This window comes from Plecotus auritus (genome assembly GCF_963455305.1).
Source record: "Plecotus auritus genome assembly, chromosome: 9".
NCBI lineage: Eukaryota > Metazoa > Chordata > Mammalia > Chiroptera > Vespertilionidae > Plecotus > Plecotus auritus.
In genome coordinates, this window is record NC_137783.1 from 60,872,920 (window position 1) to 60,896,694 (window position 23,775).

A 23,775-nucleotide genomic window follows, 5' to 3' on the forward strand; every position below is an offset into this window, starting at 1 on the left:
AGCCTGCAACTGCCCTATTGGGCTTCCTCCGTGGTGTTACTGAGGAAAAGCATCCTCGGCTCGTCACTGTAATGAGGAGGACAGGATGGCTCCATGGGTGTGGGTGAGAGGGTTTCCCTCGGGGAAGCAGAGTGGAACTCTAGGGAAAGCAGAGCAGGAAGCCAGCGGGAGATCCCGCACAGATCTGGGCTGAGGAGCTTTGGCTACAGTCTGCCTTTTCCTGTGGCTTCTGCTCCTGGTAAGTCACAAAGATGTGCTTTTAGTGTCTCTCCTTTTGCTCCCACTCACCGTCTCTGGTGGCTCATACCCACACCCATGGACGTTCACACAGCTGTGCATCTCCTGAAGCTTCTCCACCCACCCCACCGCACACCTGCCTTCTGAGCAGGGCATAAGCACAGTGTCATATTCCGCTCATGGCCCTCTCCTAGCAAATGAGTAAAGTTAGGAAGGAGGTGCCCATTTGTGAAGCATTAGACACATACTTTCACAGCGAGTGTACGCTCCCAGGCAAACAGCATCGTGTCATTATTGATGACTTCTCCATGAGCTGTCAAAGGCTCACCTGTGTTTTTTTCTGTTCTGATTGCTCTTACCTGGCAGGATGCTGACAGGGAGGTCCTCAGTGAAGGAAGAATGGAGAATGACTGCACAGAGAAGGGATTCCTTCCTCCCCACATAATCCCCATATTTTGGAAGATTACTCGTACCATGGGCATTGGTTTTATCGTGAAATGCTAAGGCATGTTCTGCAGAAACTAGTCCCCTGAGAGAGTCAATAAGAGAAGGGCTCTTTGACCAAAGAAGTTTGGGATGTACTTGCCAAAGACATTCCACATGCCCTTAGAGTTCCCAGTGCAGATTAGCATCTGAAGGACCCTAAGGAAAACTTGCATGTGTAAGTGCCATCACACTCTCAGCCTCTGGTGTGAAGCTGTGACTGTGGGAAGAAGGGTGAGTGAATTAAATATCTGAATGTAACAGCAAACTTGTTTTTTATGTCTTTAGAGGGCATCTAGAAAGCCCACTGGGTTGATTAGTTTATCCTCTGAAATAATCTTTTCTGGGTGAATGTATGGGTCCTATAGGCCAGTGGTCACCAACCTTTCGGACCTCATGGACCACCAGTGGTCCCCAGACCACTGGTTGGCGACCGCTGCTATAGTCCTTGCTTTCTGGCAAATCTGAAAATGCATGTGTGCACTTATGACATATCGGCTAAGCATAAAGTTCCCGTCATGCTTTCCTCACTTGGAAGGTTTAGTAGCCATCGTCCCACTTACTTTCTCTTGGCATTGAATGTTGTCATGGGGGAATCTATTGTGTTGAAAAAATAATTCTTATAAAAATGATAGTGAGTGAATTTCATTGTTTCATTTAACTGATTAATTGTACGAACAGCAAGAAGACAGAAAGGTCTGGGTTGGATCAAGGAAGAAGAATTTTTCCCATAAACTGTTAACTCACTTTTTTCTTCTTCTTCTCCTTCTCCTTCTTCTCCTTCTCCTTCTCCTTCTCCTTCTCCTCCTTCTCCTTCTCCTTCTCCTTCTCCTTCTCCTTCTCCTTCTCCTTCTCCTTCTCCTTCTCCTTCTCCTTCTCCTTCTCCTTCTCCTTCTCCTTCTCCTTCTCCTTCTCCTTCTCCTTCTTCTTCTTCTTCTTCTTCTTCTTCTTCTTCCTTTAACTGCTACACTGTTCCCTCTTTATTCTCATCATTACTCTCCATTTATTAGTTTAAATATACTTTCCAATTACAATTATACCCCCACCCCATTAAAGGCTGTCCCTCCATCTTGCTCTCATCTCCCTTAAACAACATAAACTTTCACTCAGCTTTAATTACACATTTTACATTTAAATACTTAACCAAAGGTAAGACATTCATCCAATTATTTGATTACAAGACTCATTAACTGGGGGGAAAAATTCCATTACAAACACTTAGTTTGACATGCACTCCTAGAAACAGAGCTAGGATGTAATCTACTAGTTAACAGGTTGTGAGCCTCCAGGACAGTGTGACATGACTAAAAATTTATCCAGATAATCTTGATCTGCATGTTTTCTTTCCATGTCCATAAAATGAAGAGCTTTTCCTGATCACCTTTTCCATACAACAGGCAGGTAAATCTTGTAATACTAGTCTTAGAAATGAATCTGACAGCCAGTGACATCCACAGCTTCATTAGTATTCATCAACTCCCAGGATGCTGCCAGATTTTAGCCAGGTAATTTTCCAGCAAATATTCTCCCATAACTTTTGGAATTTTCCTTTGCATCTTGGCATCTTCACGTAACAGCTTCGTTACACCGAGCGCCATTGTTCCAAGAACACAGTACCAACTCCTAAGTCCAGACGCAAAAGCCGCCTCACTTTTAAACACCCTTGCTTCTCCCATAACCTGCTGGTTTGATTTTTTGAGGTCCTCTTTCTCATTTAGTCCCTGTTTGTAAAACCCTAATTTTCGCCTAGTGAGTATTCTTCAGCTGCCTTTTCCTTTCTTCCCTCTAGGATCTTTAGTTTTCACAGTCCTTCCTTCCCCCTTTGAAACCCAGTCCTTCTGTCCAGCAGCCAACGCTGGCGCTGTTGTTGGCGCTGGATCAGCTAGCAGCCTGAACTTTGCTCTGTCGTTTCTGAATATGTTCTCACCAACACTGTCCTCTGAGCAGGTCCCTGCTCCTCAATTGCAAGTAGTCCACATTTCTGGATGCGTGGGTGAATGCCAGTACTTGGTTTTCACGGTGCGTTTCCCTAGTGTCTGGGTGCCACAGCTGCCACAGACACTCTTGCTCTTAGAGTACCCAGTGCCTCCACAGGGCCAAGCTGAACATCTTCCCAGAGGTCCAGGAGTCTTCCCTTTTCTGGGATGGAAAGAGACACACTGGCATTTCATTCTGTGATGCTGATGAACTGTTAGGAGGTAGCACTCGATAGGCGGGATGGCACTGCTGCCCCAATCTCTCCCAGGCCACTTTTCAAGACAAGCGGACTAGTGGTGATGAATGAATGTATGTCACCATGGTGCCTCCCGCTGCTGTGTGCATAAGGTGTCTGGGGAAAGCTCTGCTAAGCTAATCCTTTCTACTTTTGGAGTTTCTGTTTGGCCTAGCAGTTCCTGCCAATAACAGATGAGCCAAAGGTTTCTGGTTAAAAATAAAGTAAGTCGCAGTGCAAGTCAGCCCCTCATTCTGCTCTCCCTGTGGTTGCGCCAGTTTGGAATCCCCGCCCTGTTGCCGCTGGAGGGAGCTCCAGGGCTGCCCTGACCCAGAGCCCGCTCTCCCTGGAGCCTGGCCAGGGACAGTCCCCCGCTCCCCCCACCCCCCAGAACCACCTGAAGCAAGAACCCGCAGGGACTGGGAGGACAGAGAGACAGTGCGGTCCCCGGCCCCTTCGTCCTGCTGTGGGTGGCCCCCTGTTCTCCTGGCTGTGGATTGTGGCCTGGGGCCCTGCACACAGGGTCCTCCGTGGGCGTGGTTTGTGTGTGTGCTCCTCCCACGGCGGCCAGGTGGGTCCGGCGCGGCGGCGCTCCCTTTGGTGGAGGCGGCTGTGGTCCCTCCCAGACAGCGCGATCTGAGGCGGCAGCATGGATCTCCAGGCGCCACCCTGTGCTCGCTGTTGAGAAGGAAGTGCGGGCACCTACCTGCTGGGATGAGCTTTGGGGTGTCTCTTTCTTGGTCACATACTTCTCTCTAAGCCGCAGCACCTTCAGACGGAAGGTCGGCACCAGGCAGGCCTCAACTCCTGACTCTCTGAGTGTCTAGGTGAATTTAGAGGGCACACACCACCCTCCCAGGGGAAAAACGCCCGCAATTTTAAAAGTACTTTCGCTGCGAGGATTCCTCATTCGTTTATGAAAAGCGCACTTGGCGTTTTTGCACTTTTTACACACTGAAGGGCGGCGGCCACCCTGCATCCAGAGAGCCTTTCGCGCCATTTTCCCAACAGGCTTAGTGATGGTTCGCGCTGTTTTAGCAATAAAGAATTGTTAAAACTACGGCCTGTGCACTATTTAAAGAGGGAATGCTATTGCACACTGAATAGACTACAGTGTAGTGTCAACACACCCTTTGGGTGCACTGGGACGGCTGAGGGCGGGTGAGGGCCATGTGTGTGGGGTGTATGGAGGCTACATTCTCTTGCGAGTCCTTTTCTGCTTGGATTTGAAGCTGGAAACTGAGGCTCCCATGGCCGTGGCACCTGCTGTTCCCCAGCCGGCAGCACTCGCCCAGAGCCCCGCTACCAGCACCTATGCTGCGGCTCAGGATCTTAAGCCCTGCTGCCGGAAGTAGCCGCAGGAAGTGGGGGTGGACGCCGCAGGAAGTGAGAGAGGGTCCGCAGTGAGCTGAGGGGGGATGTGCACGTCAGGAGACCAGTGGTGGCCATGGCCTAGACCCTTCGCAGATGCTTCTAAATGGTTTCCTTCCATGCAGCCCTGCCCCAGCCTCCCACTGCATCCCACTCACGTCCGGTCTGCAGGTGGGGGAGCTGGCAAAGCCTCCTTTGAGGCCTCCGAGTGAGTCTCTGGGATAGACAGGCCCTTCTCACCTGGGCCCAGGCACCACGAGGGGCAGATGGCAGGGGTCTGAGGCCAGGAACAGGTGCCCACAGGGCTTCCCACTTAGGAGGCCATTGCTCAAGCCAAAGAATCTCCAGGAAATGGGCCCTAGCTCTGAGACCTTCTGAAGAGCCATTGGCCTCTCAATGACTGGACCGCAGGCCAAGAGCTCAAAGGGCTTGAAGGCAGGTCCAGCCCATGGGGAGCCAGGCCCACAAGGGAGGACCCTCAGCCTGGAGGCCGTGAAGAAGGCCGTACCTGTGCTGTGGGTGCAGTGCCCTGGCCTCCTCTGCCAGCCGTGGTGGAGCTGAGCATGCTGCTGGCACTCAGCAGACCATAAATCAGTGCTGTCAGCTGGGACAACTCCGCAGCTGGAGGAATTTTCTTTCTCCCAAACTTAACACATCATAAAACACAGCCATTTGGGGAATGAGAACAACTAGGAGGTGTTTTCGCCTCTGAGGCTCTGTTCTGGGAGCTTGGAAGGTGCGGTTTGTAGTCTAACATGTCCTCACACCCCAGCCTCACTAGCACGCTCAGAGGGAGAACAGCCGTTGCTGCAGGTCGCCAGGCTCTGGAGCCAGACCCAGAGCATGGAAAGGCCTCGGTGCTTCTCCAGGGTGTCTTGGATTTGTGGCGCGTGGGCCACTGTAAGTGAGTGTAAGTTTGTCCTGGAAGTCAGTACTGAATCTTCTCATCACTTTCAGAGTCTGTCAGCATCTGTACCTGGCTCAGGTATGTAGTGTAATGCATTTCCAGTCCCTGGTCACACGGGTGTCTGATACCTGTTTCCTTGCCTTCCTGAGCAGAATACTGAAATGGACTCTTTCCCAAGGTGGAGCCACCAGGTTCCGAATGGGCAGTAAGTCCTCTGAGATGGCGACCATCAGTTCCTGTCCTCCCTCTGCACTGCTTCACTGTCAGAGTATCAGCAGCCCCAGATACTGGCTCAGGGCTGCATCTTTGACTTGCCTTGATCAATAAAATGTGGATAAAGTGACAATTGTAAGCCAATCCTGGGTTTGGTCCTTAAGACAGGCAGCTTCCACTTTCTGGGGGAGCCAGCGCTAGGCTATGAAGGAGCTGGGCTGGGCCAATGAGGCCTGTGGAGCGAGCACCAGCTGTGAGACAGTCATGAGACACACTCACGGAAGTGGCTGTCAGGATTGGAGGAGTGCTTAGCCGAGAGCCATGCACAGCCACTAGCTGCTGGGCCCATGCTCACTCCCTTTCTTCTCCGCAATTTCCTTGCCATCCGATTTTGGAGAAGCCAGCTTTGATTCTGGCAGCCCGAGGGCCAACAGGATAAACTCAGATCAGTAACACTTGGCTACTGCAGGCTGTGTGGGCCCAGCCTCAGTTCTGAGTCATGAAGGAGGACGCTTCTGACCACAGTGCTGACACCCCACTATAAATCATGGTGACCTGACTGCCGGGCATCACAGGGTGATAGTCGCCTCTGATCCTTCACCAAAGCCCTTGCTTGAATGTCTGAGTGAGCAGCATGTCCATGTACTAACATGAAGACGATAACCTGCAATGCCTAGGACTTGCCCAAGGCAGCGACAGGAGACTTATAGGTCTAAATGTGTATACCCCTGGCCTGTCAAAGGGAAAGCAAACTGACATTTGTCAAAACAGCAAGGCAGGTTTTAGCTGAGCTACTTCACTATAGAATTGAGCTCAACTCCCAACAGAGCAAAGAGAGCTGGCAATTTAGATTTATAGCCAAAGGGTACAGTAACAGAAAATTAATGAGGGACATTTAATTAGATATTGCGGGTTGGGGTGGGAACAAGAAACTTGACTAAATATAAACGTGAGGGTCAGGAGGGAAAGTCTCAATGAACTGGGCTCAGCAGGCCAAAGGCAAGGCCTCAACTCAAAGAAGAGGCTCAAAGGAGCTCAACTAACGTTTGTTCAGGGAGGGAGTCTTTGCAAAGCTACAGCTTCCACAGATCAAGATTTCCAAATGTGAGCTTTATAAACTTTCATTCACTTCCTCTTTTTTTCCCTTTCTTTCATTTAGTAAATATTATTGAGAATTTCCTAAGTGTCAAGGGCAATCTAATAAGCAGAAGTAGTTGTGCCTGTCCACGTGGTGCTTTTAAACTCACCAGGAAGATTGTATTTAGTGAAAATCTCACAATGACTATTTGGAAAAATGAGAAGTATGAAAGGAAGAGGGTGCAAGGAGGATCTAGGGCAGAGGAACCAGTCTGTTCTTGGGGTTCAGGGACTCGTGAGTGCCATGGTGTCTGAGCCACATCTGCAGGATGAGTAAGAGGAACTTTGCTGAGGGTGAAGCCGACGGCCCTACAGAGACCAAGCCACCTGCAACAGGTGGTACATAGAGCAAGCTGTGTGAGGGGACCTGGGAGAAGACATGGGAGAGCAAGCTGCATGAGGGGACCTGGGAGAAGACGTGGAGAGCAGCTGCATGAGGGGACCTGGGAGAAGACGTGGAGAGCAGCTGCATGAGGGGACCTGGGAGAAGACGTGGAGAGCAGCTGCATGAGGGGACCTGGGAGAAGACCGGCACTGGATGTGTGAGGGTGGAGGCAGGAGCTGAGGGTGAGCAGGGCTGAGCTCATGGGCTCCAGTGGGGACTGAGAGCTCCTCCTGGAAGGTAAGGGCAGGGTCATCGGTTTGGAGTGAAGGCAATGGGAGATTTCAGGAGAATGGGGGTTGAAAATAGTTTGGAGGGCAGGAGAGCAAGTTAACAAGAAAACCATGGTAGGTTTTCATGTCGGACATTTCAGATGTTGAAAAATGGATTCACAGGGGACTTCATGTGCCCTGTTGTGTCTACTTGGCTCACTTTGTCACTCTTTCCTATATATCTCCTAATATGCATGCATTTCAAACTTCACATATATGGTTACATGTGTATATCCACATATATATGGTTACATATACTATGCTTTACATATATTAGGTTTTATAATATATATATTCAGATGAAGCAAGTAGTGTGAAAAAGGGACAGAGGCGAGAAACAGCAGGCTGTATTCAGGAAACCACAAGCTGATTAGCTTGACTAGAGAGAGAGTGAGGGGGAAGGACTGGCTCAGCTTATGTCCCAGGGGTGACCAAAGAGTAGGAGCAGGTGGGACACATTCGCTTCTCTGGAAATAGGCACCTTGTTGCACGCCAGTGAGATAGGTGATGGTGCAGCTGATGTGACGTGCAGGCTGTGGGAGGCCCCACCTGCTTACGCACGGCCCCAGCCTCCCGAGAGCCCTTCTCGTAGACGATAATGGTGTTTTTTAAAACCACCAGACCCAAGAGTCTGAGAAAAAAAGGCCAAGTAAGCTGAAAAACAAGCAAAAACCCCCAAAGAAAACAAAAGACCAGTCCTCTAAACTCCCCTTTTCTCCCCTTGGGAGGATTGTCTTTATTAAAGGTTTCTGGGTATCTGAAACTGTGAGAAGTGTTGCAGTTTGGCAAAACTAACTTTGTGTACCCAGATTCACCCTTGTTTATTCTACATAATGCCTGTTATTGCCCCCGGACGCCTGTGTTTCCTGTAATACATTTTGGGAAACACCAGCAAAGAAGTCATGTTTCCCAAAGTCTCCTGTTCTCATTTCAATATGTTGCCAGGAAGCAACACATTGGCACATTAAAATACATGCATTACTCGGGGGGATGCAGCTGAATCCAGTCTAAGAGCAGAGTGGCTACGCAGCTTCCTGCTCCCCCACAATGAACCAGAGAGGAAGCTCACACACTGACAGGAGAGATGTACTGGGCTAAAGGCAGCTGAGGACGTGCTAGGAGGACTGTTATTGCTGCCTTGCCCAGCCTGGGAGAGGAGACCCAGATGCATTCCCAGGAAACAGCATTGTAGAGGTACCTTGGACGAAAGCTGGATCTTTGGTAGGTGGAATGGGAGGAGGAAGGGTTCCAGGTGAAGGAAAGGATGAGAGTAAATGCAGTACAGGCAGAAGGGTAAACTCCAACTGGGGGTACAGGGGAAACTGAAGTTAAGATAAAAAATTGGAATTGAGGTATGAGGTGTGTCAAGTCAGCATGAGGTGGGGGTTGGGGTAATGGTGTGCAAAGCAGTGGTTCTCACATGTGGGGATGTGGCATCTGCATCGGTAGCTCTGGCTCACAAGGTGCTAATTCTTCCTGGGAGGTATGGGGAGGGTGGGAAGTCTCACCAGTGACTTGGATAGATCCCTGTATAAATCATGTCTTTTATTTTCTGTGTTCTGATGCTTTGACATCTTGGGTCCTTGCTGCCCCTCCCAGGACTAGCCAATTCCTGAATAACTTAAAACAACTCACGCTAGAGTGTGCTTTTCAAATGCAAACCAGCCACTCAGAGCCCACACCTCAACCACTTCCTTTATTGGCTCTCACAATTTGGGTCACTATTCCCCTGCCTTAATCATTCCTTGGCCAAGTGCTAGACAATTCGGGATACCCCTGTGTTCCAGAGCCTGCTAAAATTATTCAAACTGGCCAGCCCTAAGCTTGATCACCCTTCCTCGCCCAACCTTTCCCATGGAAACCACAATAAAGGCTCTTGCCCACATCTTCCCCTCTCCCTCTGCCCTCCCCCCCCCCGCCCCCTGACTGAGCCTGGTGCTTCCCTGTGTGGCCCTTCTTGTGTCCCTGCATGACAGGCTGTGCCTCCTGATTCTAGGGATCTGTGAGCATAACAACCTTCTCCCTTCATGACAATCATTTCCATGCTTTACATTAAAGCAGATCTCAGGTAGGATGACCGGGACAGTCCTGCTTAACACCTATTGCCCAACCTAGTTATTAATGGCACTTCTTTCACTCTCAAAAGTGCCCCAGTTTTAAAGAGCTGTTCCTTCCCATTGAGAATCACAGGTGAAATGTAGCAAGAGAGGAGGGTCAAGGGCAGGATTCCAGAGATCTCTAGGAAGAAAACAAATGACTGGTGTGAGGAGGCAGGAGAGCCTGCACTTGTCACATCAGAGAAAGTGAGGTGTTGGAAGTCAGTGCATAACACATGTGGAGAAGATGGCAAGAATGAGAACTGTGAAGGAGCCACTGCACCTGCTCTCCCAAGAGTGTGAAGATCGGGGACAGATGTCCAAGGCTGAGGGCTGATGTAGGGCAAGATGGGAAGTGGTGATCACATAGTTCACTATGCAGCTTCCTAATCATTAAGGGATGCAGGGAGGAGATGGGAGAGGAATCTGAAAGGCACAAGGCACAGGACATGCTTTATTTTAAGTGGGTAAATTCGGTTTTCAGGAGTTTTGTGGAAGAAGAGGCATTACAAGACATAACATACAATGGGAAAGAAGACTCTCCTGAACAAATGGTGCTGGGAAAATGGCACACCGCAGGCAGATGGATGAAACTGGACCCTGTCTCCACATAATGCTATGGAGTGGCAGAGGACATTTTGTTTACAAACCATCTGCCTGATAAAGGGTTAATGTCCAAAATATATAAGAATCTCCTATAACTCAATAGCAGAAAACAAAAGAACCTAATTAAAAAAATGGCAAAGAACTTCAATAGACATTTCCCCAAAGTATACACACACATGGCCACCAGGTATGTAAAAAGGTGCTCAGCATTTCTAACCCTCAGGGTATCACACTGTTGGTAGGAACCAACAATGGTGTAGTCACTATGGAAAACATATGGAGGTTGCTGAAAAATTAAAAATAGAACTATATATTCCAGCAATCCTACTTCTAGATACATATCCAAAGGCATTGGAATCAGGAACCTGAAGAGATGTCTATACGCCATGTCCATTACAGCATTATTCACAATAGCCAAAATATGGACACAACCCAAATGTTCAAACAAGATGAATGAATAAAGATGTGGTGTAGATTATTCAACCTTAGAAAAGAAAACAAATCCTGGAATTTGCATCAACATTGAACCTAGAACATTATGCCAAGTGAAATAAGCCAGTCACAGAAAGACAAATACTACACAATCTCACTTATATGAACATAGTGAAACTCATAGATGTAGGGAAGAGAATGGTGTGTGCCAGAGGTTGGGGAAAGGGAAAACGGGGAATTGTTTTTCAGTGGGTATAGTTTCTGTTTTGCAGAATGAATAAGTTCTAGAGAGATATTATACAACATACCATTAACACATGATATTATATTCTTTGAAATATGTTAAAAGGATAGATCTCATGTTCTTACACAAAAAAGGGAAGGAAAAAAGAACACAAGGACATTATTTCTGGAAGTGGTGCATATCTTAGTGCCTTGGTGTCTTGGTTGTGGTGATGGTATCACAGGTGTGTGCGTATGTCTAATCTCATCAATATGTATAAATTAAATGTGTGTGTTTGTTTATATCAGTTATACCTCAATAAAGCTAATAATTGCAAAGAAGTTTCAGGACAGGAAAATGGAAACAGGTCAAGCAGGAATCAGGAAGCTGAGGGATCCAGAGTCCAGGGGGAAATTTTGTCTTGAAAAGGAGAAGAATATCTATACTAATAAAAGGGTAATATGCTAATTAGACCAGGAGACCTTCTGGGAGACCTTCCAAATGTCCTTCCGGACAAAGCCATGGTGGCAGGGCTGAGGCAGAGGTGGTTAGGGGCGATCAGGCTAGGAGGGGAGGGCAGTTGGGGTAATCAGGCCAGTGGGGGGGCAGTTAGGGGTGAGCAGGCTAGCAGTGAGGGGCAGTTGGGGGTGATCAGGCAGGCAGGGGGGGCCAGTTGGGGATGAGAATGCTGGCAGTAGGGGCAGTTGGGGGCAAGCAGGCAAGCAGGCAGAGTGGTTAGGGGCAATCAGGCAGGCAGGCAGGTGAGCAGTTAGGAGCCAGCAGTCCCAGATTGTGAGAAGGAGGTCCGGCTGTTGGTCAGGCCTAAACCGGCAGTTCGATATCCCCTGAGGGAGGCTGGGCTGAGGGACATCCCCGCCCCCCCATCCACAAATTTCATGCACCTGGCCACTAGTTTCTTAATGAAGATCCACTAGGGGAAGATAAATACATTCTGAGGAAAAGGGGAGAGAAGGTGAGAATGTCATTATTGAGTTAAATTCTCAATAAATTATGAAGTGCATTCATCTGCCATGAATACAGGAAGTGGGGGCGGGTTTGTGAACTTGGGAGAGGAGCAAGATTAGGCTGGGGAGTCTGCTAATATGCCAGTGAGGGATGGAGAACTGACTCCTGCAGCAGCCTTGACGGGCCGGGAGGATAGCAGAGACAAGCTTGTCCAGGAGCCAAGGCACACAGTTACCCAGCTTCCCATTGCAGTGCTGCATGACCTAGGGGAGTGAGAGGAGGCCAGGTGGTGGCTTCTTCAGTGTTGGAGCCTGATAGGCAGAGATGGAAAAATGTTGAGAGGCCAGGTTTGGAAGCTGTCCTTGGGTGTAGAGTTCAAAATGATTTCAGGAGGGACTTGCAGGATGAAAAAAAAATGCGTGATCTTTAGGGGCATAAAAGGCAGGTAAAGAAAGACTGAGGAGAGGTGGACAAGCAGGAAGAGTATAGGCCACAAGAACAACATTAGAGGGCATGACCTCAGAGCTGGAGTGATTCCTGAGTGGTGAAGAAACCCAGTGATAAGGTGTCTATGTGTGTAACCGAACAGAGTGAAATCAGAGGTCACCAGTGGGTCTGGGAAGCAGCATTCCAGAAGGTCAGCAGCATGGAGGTTAATGTCCTTTCCTACCTGAGCTGAGAGAGTAATGGCAGGGGCAGAGTCAGAAGGGTCCTAGTGGTCTGGGGCTTCCAGCCTTTGAGAAGACAGGGAGCTTCAGGAGAGTAATGGACGTGAGGAAGACGGGTGGGGAAACTGTCTGTCAGTGCTTTTCAATGATATGGTGACACCACCATGGGGTGGACATAGATATGATGGGGCTGTAGTAAGAGAGAGGTTTTCTCAAATGGGAGGTAAACTTTGTCTTCTTTATGAGTGTTCCAAGTGTTAGTGCCAATTTACAGAATAATGTGTGTGATGGGGCAATATATGTATGAGTAATAGAGTAAGTTATTGATAAAGTATTCTTGAGATGGGGAGACGGAAAGGTGGTGGGATTTAAGACTATAAAGCTCCAACGTGATGGGCAAACGATGTTGAGAGTTGGGGGTGGTTATTGCAGTCACCATGAGCTGTTCCTAGAGGTAGAAAGGAGCATCAGGGGCTATAGTTGTAACATAAACACACACATTAAAAAGCTGAGCAAGCTCAAAACTTGGAAAACCTAAATAAATCCATGAGAATATACATCATAGTAAAAAATATGAAAACTGAAGACAGAACAGCAGCTTGGCAGCAGTCAGGAACTAGCCTTTTGTAGGGGGAGGACAATGAGACTCTGGGGGACTTCTCATTGGAGACAATGGAGAACGAAGTGGAGTGACACACTTTAAGTGCTGAAAGGAAAAAACCCAGAGCTCATTTCCAGTGAAAATAGAAGGAAAATGAAAAGTGACAGAAAATGGGCCAAAGACATGAAGCCATATTTCACTGAAGAGAATATATGCGTGGCAAATAAGCACTGAGCAGATAGATGTCCAGCATCACCACCCACTAGGGAAATGCCTGTTAGACACAATAAACATTGCAGTGAATGAAAAAGGCCAATATCAAAAGGTTACAGACAAGACAATTTTATTCATAAAACATTCTCTGAACAATTATATTTTAGAGATAGAGAACAGATGAATGGCTGCTAGGGGTTAGTGCTGAGGCAGGTGTGTGGCTGTGGCTGTAACTGGCTGTATCTGGGTTGTCAGGGTGGACATATGCATGGACACCAGTGTTAAAATGGCATACAGCTATTGCACACACATTGTGTCAATATCAAGTTCCTCATTTTGATATTGTACTGAAGTTAGGTAAGCTGAGCCACTGAGGAGATGGGTGAAGGGATAGGAGACCTCTCTGTGTTATTTGCAATTGTCTATAAATATATAGCTACTTCAAAATAAAAACGTAAAATCGCTCAGTTGCTCACTCATTCACTCACTTAATCAAATAAGGTAAAAGTACAAGAGAGAAAAGATTACCTTTAAAGGAATGACAGTGTGACAACAGACTTTCCACCAGCAGCAAGAGATGCTAAGAGCAAATGGAGTAATAATTTCAAAATGCTGATAGAAAATAATTATTACTCAACTTTCATATTATGCTAAACTGGAAAATGAAGTAAACATACAAAACCTGCAAAAGATACGTCAGTCAGGTGCTAAGAAAAAGAGCTATTACTGAAACATGTTCAGTCCTTGCTGTGCATAGGAGCATGGGACGCAAAAGATAGCCCTGCAAGCTGAACTCCTGAAGAAGCGTCTGAATGACCAATGCAACAAACTTCAGTTGTTCAGTTACCTTTAAAAATGTTTGTGAAGTCATTGAATAATACTTTTACTGTTTGTCATCTATATATATAAAAGGTTAATATGCTAAGCATACAACTGTCTGACCAGTTGCTATGATGCTCACTGACCACCAGGGGGAAGACACTCAACACAGGATCTGCCATGATGCACACAGAGAAACAGCACCGCAGACCTGGCACCCACAAAGCAACACTCAGCTTCCTCCAAGTGGGACACAGGCCCCGCCACCACCCCGGAGCCACAGCCCACCAAATTGCAGCCAATGCTGCCGAGATCCCATGGTGCAAAATGAGGCCCACAACCCAGTCCAGCCTGGGCGCCAGGTAATGCTGTCACATAGCAACACCCAGCTTCCTCTCCCTAGCAACAGCTAGCCTCCTTGCAGGTTCTTCAGCCCAAGAACACTACTTGCTTTATAGCCAGGTGCAAACATTTCACACTTTAACCAAATGTCTGTGAAGCATTTTCCTGTGCCTCATCTCATTTGATCCTCACAGAAGTCCGGGAGTAGGCAGATAGGAGACTCAGTGGAATCCTATTTTCTTTTCATTAGCTGGAAAATGGAGATTTCGAAAGTTTAGAAACTTGACCCAACTGAAAAGAAGTCAGAAATGGTGGAAGTTGAAAATGACTTCAGGTTTTGTCACTGTGAAGAATATAGTCAAACACTGCTGCAGTTAAATACATATTTTACCCTTTGTTCTCCTTGCATGATCTATAATAATAATCTGCTTCATGTTGATATTTATTGCTGTGTGCTGATGATTAACTGGAAGAGAAGTTGGGGTGCTTCACTGGGCTGGAAAAAGTTTAGCTACATCAGAAAGCAGGTCTAATTAAGCAAGTTTATTCTATATCTATAAAAGGCTAAGTTGACTGCACATGCCTGATACATATAAAGCTCTCACTGGTGCCAATAACACACATGTGCTTCCATCTGTCATTGTTGATTGTGAATTTGGTTGACACTTCTATTATAGAGAAAAGGCGAATAGCGATATTAAAATATTTCTAATGAATTTCCTTTCAATGTGCATCAATCCGTGCCCTGGGCCACTAGTCTATATATATAAAAGCGAATGGTTGACCATTTGACCATTCGACCAGTAGCTATGATGCTCACTGACCACCAGGGGGAAGACACTCAATGCACAGGCATGGAAACATGGAACAGATTGATGAATCTCAGAGGGAAGGGGGAGGGGGAGGGCAGAAAGAGATTAACCAAAGATCTTACATGCATACTAGAGGCCTGGTGCATGAATTTGTGCACTGGTAGGGTCCCTGAGCCTAGCCTGTGCGGATCGAGCCAAAATCAGCAGTCCGACATCCCCTGAGGGGTCCCAGATTGCGAGAGGGTACACTTTAATTCTCCATGTTTCTAATATTTTCAATTACATTGTACTAGTTCCACTATATTTCTCATTTCCTTATATATTTACTAGAGGCAGGGTGCACGGAGTGTCCTTGTGGGATACTCGTAAAGAGTAACTTGAACATTGATTGCCTGTTCAAAGTCTGTTTAGTATACTATCACTTTTTGTTTATTTTTTTATTTTGTTTTATTTTTATTGTTGACAATATTACATATTTTTCTCATCCTCCTCCTATACCCACCTCCACTCAGACTCTGCCCTCCCCTCCCTCTGGCCCTCACCACATTGTTGTCTATGTCCATGGGCTATGCATATTTGTTCTTTGGCTATTCTCTCCACTTTCTTTTATCCAGTCTGCCCCACCATTTCCCCTCTGACATCTGTCAGTCTGTACCATGTATCCATGCCTCTGGTTCTATTGTGTTTGTCAGTTTACTTTGTTCATTAGATTCCAAATATAAGTGAGACCATATGGTACCTGTCTTTCTCAGACTAGCTTATTTCACTTAGCATAATGATATCCAGGTCCCTTCATGTTGTTGCAAAAGATAAGATTTCCATCCTTTTTACAGCCACATGGTATTCCATTGTCTAAATGTACCATGGCTTTTTTATTCACCAATGGACACTTGGGCTGTTTCCAGATCTTGTCTATTATAAATAACACTGCTAAGAACATAGGGGTACATATATTCTTTCTGTTTCAGGATTCTTAGGATATATTCCCAGAAGTGGAATCACTGGGTCAAAAGGCAGTTTCATTTTTATTTTTTTAAGGAAGCTACATAGTGTTTTCCACAGAGGCTGCACCGGTCTGCATTCCCACCAACAGTGCACAAGGGTTCCCTTTTCTCCACATCCTTGCCACTATTTGTTTCTTTCCTGAGTTTTCATTTTGTTTTTGGTCAATGTGCTGCCTTGTGATTTCCAATCAGTTATTTTTATAATCAGTTATTTTGATTCCCTTTCAAAATCTATTTTTATAAAATGTCACTGGGAGACTAGGATTAGCACGACTGTACGCTCTGCTGTCTGCATGGATTGAATAATGAAATGCAGCGAGCAATCTCGATAGAGCTTTATAAACACCACATGGTCACAGATCGTGTTCTGTGGACTGAGAGTTAGTAGGAAAGTTTACAGTTTCTTGCAAATACTCATAGGTAATGTATCATGGTGACTTAAATTTGAACCATGTACTGCTGTTATTCACACCCAAAAAGATGCATCATAGTATAAAAAATCTGAAAACTAGAAACAAAGAAATGTTTTGATATCAGGGCAACTGAAATTCATTCATATCAGAACTGTGAAAAGTGAGGGCTACCTGAAATTTCACAGAATAAAAATGGCCTGAGAGGGGCCACTAAGATACAGGACACCTGGTGAGTATGGAATATGTAACATGTCAGAAACTATGATAAGCTTTGCTTTTGATTATAAAAATTAAAAGTTATTTTTCATAGTTAAAGATAACAAGCAAAACTGACTTCAGAAAGAAATAACAAATTGAGGAGAAGGGCTAAATGAGTGGCAATTAAGTTGGGCAAAGGCCTTGTCTTAGGTGGGAGGAGAGATAGAGATATGAATAATGTAGGTTGCCCAGAGAAAAATGTAGCTAGGTATGTAGTTTGGAATTGCAAGGGTAACAACTCCAAGAACAGAAAAATAATAACTAGCCTCCTTTCAGGTTATTAGAAAATAGGATGTAAGACAAATGACATTTTGGACATAATATGGGACAATATATTATTCTAAAAGGAGCAATATGCAATTAGGAGGGGTGTGCACTTAACAATCTGGCCCTGGACTATCATAAAACACTAGTGACATGGCACGCAAAATCGTGCAGTCCCACCCACTCATGCACACCAAAACCATAAAAGAAGCAAAAATTGACTAGGCAGGAAAAATTAAAAGAGAAGCAATGGAAAATTAGGATGGAAAAGAGAAACTGCAACATAAACTAGCTGAAGTAAGTCTAAATATATTGATAATCACAAAAGAATAGCAAATTAACCTGCCTATTAAAAGATAGATATCATCATATCAAAATTACAACTGAACTACAGAACAACCGTCATTCAGAACAACCCGAAATCTAGCTGAACAGAAACTCTACAACTAAGGATATAAAGGAGAAGCCACATTGAGACTGGTAGAAGGGACAGAGATGTGGAACAGGCTGACCCACACCCACATTTGGCAGATAAAAATCAGGAGAGATATCTTGACTGGATGGTCCCAACTGAGGAGGAGAGGTATCAGCCCCATACCAAGTCCCCAGCCCAGGGTTCCAGGGCTGGGACAAGAAGTCCCCATAACTTTTGGCAGTAAAATCCAGCAGGGATTGTGACTGAGTGAGACAGAGGGCTTCTGGAGTCCCAGGCAGTTTCTCTTAAAGGGACTGTACACAAACCTACTTTGACTCACTCCCTTTGAGTTCCAGTGCCAGGATAGCATATGAAAGGCACCAAGGACATATGGGGAGAAACAGAATTGTCTGGCATCAGGGTGAGAGCTGGAGGGGCAGCTTTCTCCCACACAAAAGTGCTGGCAGAGGCCATGGTTCCTTTGATGAACCCTCCCCACACAAAGCAGACAGGTGGGCACTATCTGAGTTTCCACCAACCTGGCTAACATTTTTTTCCCTGCCCTGGTGATTCCCTGAGACCCCACTCCACCCAAATTTTGGGCCTTCCCAAGCTGTTTCCAGTGGCATTTCCATACAAATGGCCTGTCTTGGCACACGCTTCAGACTTTCCTAAAATTTCTCAAACCAGCAACATTTGGCCTTGACATGCCCTATACCTCTTGATAAGTGGCCCCAGGCCTGGCACTAGCAGCAGCTGGTTGTGGTTTGCAGTTTGGCCTCCCCTGGGCACCTTCAAGCCCAGCACAAGTAGCAGCCATCAGCAGATAGCTTTGTAGCTCAAGCCAGGTGGCCTTGGGCAGAACACAGGTGGAAGCTGACCTTGGCCCACACCTCCCAGAAGGCCTCAGAGCCAGTGCATCCAGCAGACCACATCAAAAAATCACCACCCAACCACCTCCACAAGTGACAAACTCAGTGGGCACCACAGCTCCACTGAAGTAAGTTCTACTCTGTGGGGTGGGCCCCTGCACAGCTGGTACTCCATGGTAATTAGAGATTGGTGGTCAGTGGTCACAACCAGTCCTTGCAAACAATTGATCTGGGGAAAAACTCCTCCTATTGACTTGTCAATATTAACATTAATAACAGAGAAAATAGAATGTAAGGCAAATGACATTTTGGACATAATATGGGACAATACATTATTCTAAAAGGAGCAACATGCAATTAAGAGGGGTGTGCACTTAACAATCTGGCCCTGGACTATCATAAAATACTAGTGATGTGAAATTGTGCGGTCCCGCCCACTCACGCACACCCTGCCCACTCGTCTGCGGCCCCACCTTGACACCCTAACCTTTCCACCCAGAGCTCAAGCATGCCTGGCCCCGCTCCTGACTCTTCTGGCCTTCTCTGGCCACTTCAAGCCCCGCCCTTGGTCACGTGAGTTGCCTTGGGTTGGTCCCACCTCCTCCAGGTGCCTTCCTGCTTCCTCCCCGTCTCAGGAGCAATGCAGCAGCTCCGCCCCATCATGGCACTGGAGGAGACCCTGGAAGCCTCCTGCCTGCTGTGGAGTTTTGAGTGCTGCTCTCCTTCCCCTGGCAGGTGGGTGGTGGGCCTGCTGAGTGCAAGCGGTGGGTGGTGAAGGACTGGGGAGGGGGGCACTATGGGCTCTCACCTATGCCCTCCCCACCATGGGATGGTCATGCCTCCTCCAGGTACCTCCCTGCTTCCACCCTGTCTCCAGAGCAACGAGGCAGCTCTGCCTCGCTGCGCACGCAGTCTTATGCTGAATGATCGTTACAGTGTGAAGGCGTCACAACCGTTAGCATATTAGCTCTTTATTATATAGGATTGCCTTAAGATGCATAAAGCAAAACCCAACAGAATTATAAGAAATTGCAAAACTATAATCATGATGCTTTTTGATTGCTTGTTGTTTTTTTGATGTCTGTTCTTACTTAGTTGTTACTCTTACAAAATCTCGTTTTTGACTGGACTCAGACTTCAAGCAGATGCTTTAAGAGAGGATGGCTACGTCCCTTGGCCTTCTGTCCCTGGCAATTTCCTTTGGCCTCCTTCATTCTCTTAGCCCAAAGTTCAGCATATTCTGCGGCCTCTTCCTTATTTTACTTAGTACGTTGTATCTTCCAACAATTGTGTTGCAGGACAAGATGCTGAATCTTGGGTGCTTTGGTCTGAGGTTTCTTACCTTCTTTGTCAAGGGGCTTTCTCACAACACAATGGAAGACACCATCTTCCTTAGAGAAACTGAAAAGTTTGCGAGTTCTGCTAGCTCTTTTGGGCCCCAGGCAAGAGGCACAATGGTATCTGAGAGACCAGGAGTATCTTTCTCCCCCTTTTCCACAATGACCAGGTGAGAACGCTGAGCTTGGCACTGTGCAGATCTGTGCTTGCTCTCTCCAGCCCTCGGTAGTCTGTAACAGGGCTGCTCCTTCCTCAACAGCAGGCAGACAAGCCATGGCTCAGGACCCTGTTCACGGGGAAGCCTTGTTTGTCGTTCCCACCACTGATTTGAACCACAGAACCCTTCCATGTTCACCCAGAGCATTAGCAGCAACTGCTGTGGCCACACACTCTTAGGAGAGGTACACAGTTTGGGCTCATAGTCCACTTCAATGAGTTTCTGGCCGCCAGTGGCTGGGAAAGAGACGCTCAGTTTCATCCTGAAGCAGCCAACCACCTCCGAGATGTGCAGGTGTTATTAAGAAAACTGCCCTGACTATATCTTAATTTATCAGGTGAAAATGGGGGAATGCAGTTTTGATTCTTCATTTTCTTACTAATTGTCTTATCTCTATGTGTTCTCAGTTTATGTGGAAGTAAATTAAAACCTGACACGGTGGCTGTCTTCGTGGTCCCAGGTGGGCTTCTTCCTGGAGGGGTGGCATTGTGGTAATAGGAGAACAGAATCACGCTCCTTGAACACCCAACAAGTACTTGCAATGATGTGAAGCCACTAGAGACCCCTCTGAGGGGGAGTCCTAAATGCCGCCTCTGCATCAGTGCGCTGAGCCTCCGGACGCCCATCCAGGAAGTGGTTGTGGGGCGTGCCCTGGTCCGCCTCCTAGGAGTTGGCCAGGCGTGGGCAGGGTGGAGGTGAGGCGCTTTGAGCATGAAGCACCAGTGAGAGAGGCCGCTACTCTGGCGTTGTCCTTGTGGATTTGGGTCAGAGAAAGTAAGAGACGAGAGAAGGCTGGGCTTACATAGGGAGCAGATTGAATCAGCTGTGTACAGGGTGGGAAGGGTCCTCTGAGAGGGAGGCATGAACGTCCTGGAAACAGGGAATTGAGACTGTCCATGTCACCAGACTGCAACTAACTAAGGCCGGGCTTCGTCACTGCAATGGGAAGTCTGGGAGCCTACAGCTGGAGGCCAGCAGGCTTGATGCTACGTCCCCTGGACCCTGGGCCTGGGGGCCCAGCCTCGATGGCTCTGCTCCCCCGCATCAGCTGGGGCAGCCTGACTAGGGCTGAGGGTCTGCTTCTACGATGTCCTCACTCCTGGTGGGCAGGCTGGAGGCAGGGCGCTTGGCCGGAGCTGGAGGTCGGGGCCTTGGTTCCTCTCTAGGTGGGCCCTTGTATGGCTTTTTCTGAGGATGGTGCTCAAGTTCAAGAGCAATGTCCCAAGAGACAGGACACAGAGACAGCCAGTTTCCTGCAGCCCACCCCCTACTGGCAAGGTGTCAGGCCTGCTGTGTTCTCCTGTTCACACACCCAGGCCCAGATTCAGAGAAAGGGCATGAACCACCTCTCGTTGGGAGGAGGGTCAAAGAATTTGGGGTCAGAAAACGTTTAAGAACTGCCACCTTGCGGTGTGACCCTGCTGAAGATTCTGAGCCTTGGGGTTTACTTTCCTCATCTAGAAAGTGGGTCCACAACACTTTTCCTCCCCAGTTGCTGAGGGAGGAGGAAGCAGGCAGAAACCCAGGTGGAGCCTGGCGCACATGAGGGTCTCAGGGTGAGTTCTTCATGCTTCACAGGCCCGGGAGCCAGTGTGCCTGACCTGAGGGACAGAAGAAGAAGAGGGGCCTGGTCAGCCCCGCCCAGGGTGAGACCCAACAGCCCACCCTGAACACTGTTCCCAGGGTCCATCCTGTAGAGCCAGGTCCTGGGAGCTTCCCAGTGAGATCGCAGACTGGGAGGCAGGTGGGCTGGCCAGAGAGCCACCAGGAAGAGAGCTGGAGCTGCCTCCCACTCTACAGGAGGACAGACGGACGAACTTGGAGCTGCCCGGGTGCCCCTCCCCACGGCCGTAGGTGGTGGCTGGCATCTCCCTGGGCTCACCATGAGAAAGGCAGTCAACTTGCCCTTGGGACTGTCAGGACTTGGTCCAGAGAACACCCAACATCCAAGAGTTGGGGCTCTAGCCCCTTGGTCCTGGAGAGGGCCCTATTCCCTTGAATAAGGAGGGCAGAGGTCAATAGCACCCCACCTCCCTGCCACTGCACACTTCATGTGCTCAAGCTGCCTTCATCAGATCTGCCCTCCAGCCAGCTTCAGGGTTCAGATTCTCCAGGGGCCAGGGCTGGGGAGGGTGGGTGCTCCATCAGCCCTGAAACTGAGCTTGACTGAGGGTCTCCCCACACCTGCTGTTTGGAAGAGCACCGTGCGAGCTGCCTTTATTGTGGAAAGGAGAAAGGAAATCTCTGGAGTTTCTCTGTGGGGCCAGCCACTGTGTTAAGCATGTCCCACGATCCTATCTCTATTTTACAGCACGGAAATGAGGCTTAGAATAACAAAGAAAAGGCCCAGTGTGTTAGTTATTTATGGCTGTGTAACAAATTCTCCATATTTATCCTGGCTGTGAGGGAGGATGCAGCAGGTGGGTCAGGAATGGGGCCTGGCTGAGTAGGGTCTCCTGGCCCGGGGTCCCTCAGTCTGCAAATAGCATTGGCTGGGCTCAGTGGGTTCAGCTGTTTCATGCTTGGTTGTAGGTGACCATTGGTGCCTTCAGCTACCTGCTGCTTGTTGGCCAAAGCCTCTCTCACAGGCTCCTTGCCATGCGGCCTCTCCGTGGCAGCTCACAGCATGTGCTGGTTCCATTAGAACGAGTGTGTGGGAGCAAGAGACAGACCCCCTCTTTCTTCTCCCCTAATTGTGGAAGTGGCAGCACATCACTTTTGCCGTATTCTGTTCACTAAAAGTCATGAGGCGAGCCCATGTCCAAGGTGTGGGATTACATAAGAGTGTGAACACCAGGGGGTGGTGCACACCCACGATACCAGGAGCAAGAATTGGGGTTAGACTCCATCTCACTCTGACTGAAGCACCTGAGTGGCAACCCCACCCGATATACATATGCACATTCCCACACACTCACACCACACATGCACACTCACACACACCACACATACACACTCACATCACACATGTACACTCACACCACACACATGCACAATCATACACACTCACACTACATACACTCATACTTGCATACTCACACACACATGTACACTCACACACATCACACCACCACACACATATGTACACATGCTTACAGACACAGACCATGTGCTCACACCATATATACATATTCACATTCACTCACACACATACCATATTCATGCACTTGCACACACACACACACATACACTCCACTGCTGGGAGGAAGCTGAGAACAGGGTAGGTTTGACAATGACTACTGAGAATTGGGGTCCTAGTGTCATATAACAAATCATCTTAGGACCAAAAATAGATTTATAGACCAAATTGATTCTGTTTTAAAAATAATCCTAGTTAAGAAGGAAGTTACAGACCCATGGCAGGCGTTTTAAACCATGGAACGCCGTGTGGTGCTCAGAGGGACAAAGCATCCACTGTGCAGCGTGGGGTTCAGTCACTTGCTGGCCGGCTGGGCAAGTTAACCTTCCTGGTGACAGTGACAGCTCCCTCACCACTGATGCCTGGCACATGCGACCACACCCTGTTTCTTGTCAGACAGTTTGGCTGTTCTCACACAGGCACCAAAGCAGGTTTTGGAAAGAGAGAGGAAGCATTGCTTTATGGCTACTGACAACCAGCTCCAACTGGCCCCCAGGAGAGAGAGAGACAGATGAGGGAGAGGGGGAGGGGAGTGGGGAGAACAGAAAGGGAGAAGACACCCCCCCACCCTCATCATCCAAGTCCTGATCATGGAGCTGACCAATCCACTGGGTGGCGCTGCCTGCCTGTGCAGCAGCCCGAGTCTCAGAGGGAGGGCTCTGGGAGGCAGGCTCTCCCACTCCTACTCCCACCCACCCACCCACTCCTAGTTGCTGAACCTGTGTCCTCTGCTGTATCTGGGGCAGAAGTTTGTCGCCAACAGATGACCCTCAGCTGGAAAACAGGGCCATCAGACCAAAATCTATTTGATATGGGCTGAATATTCCACCTCCTAGGCTGTACGCCTCGATTTCAGGGAGGAA

General features: G+C 48.0%; 1 pseudogene across 1 annotated transcript; it reads right to left on the minus strand.

The window, feature by feature from the left end:
• Window positions 1-19,305: 19,305 nt before the first annotated feature.
• On the minus strand, window positions 19,306-20,034 carry LOC308233521 (small ribosomal subunit protein eS6-like; annotated as a pseudogene). Its single transcript has one exon. The product of its transcript is annotated as a small ribosomal subunit protein eS6-like (transcript).
• Window positions 20,035-23,775: the final 3,741 nt, after the last annotated feature.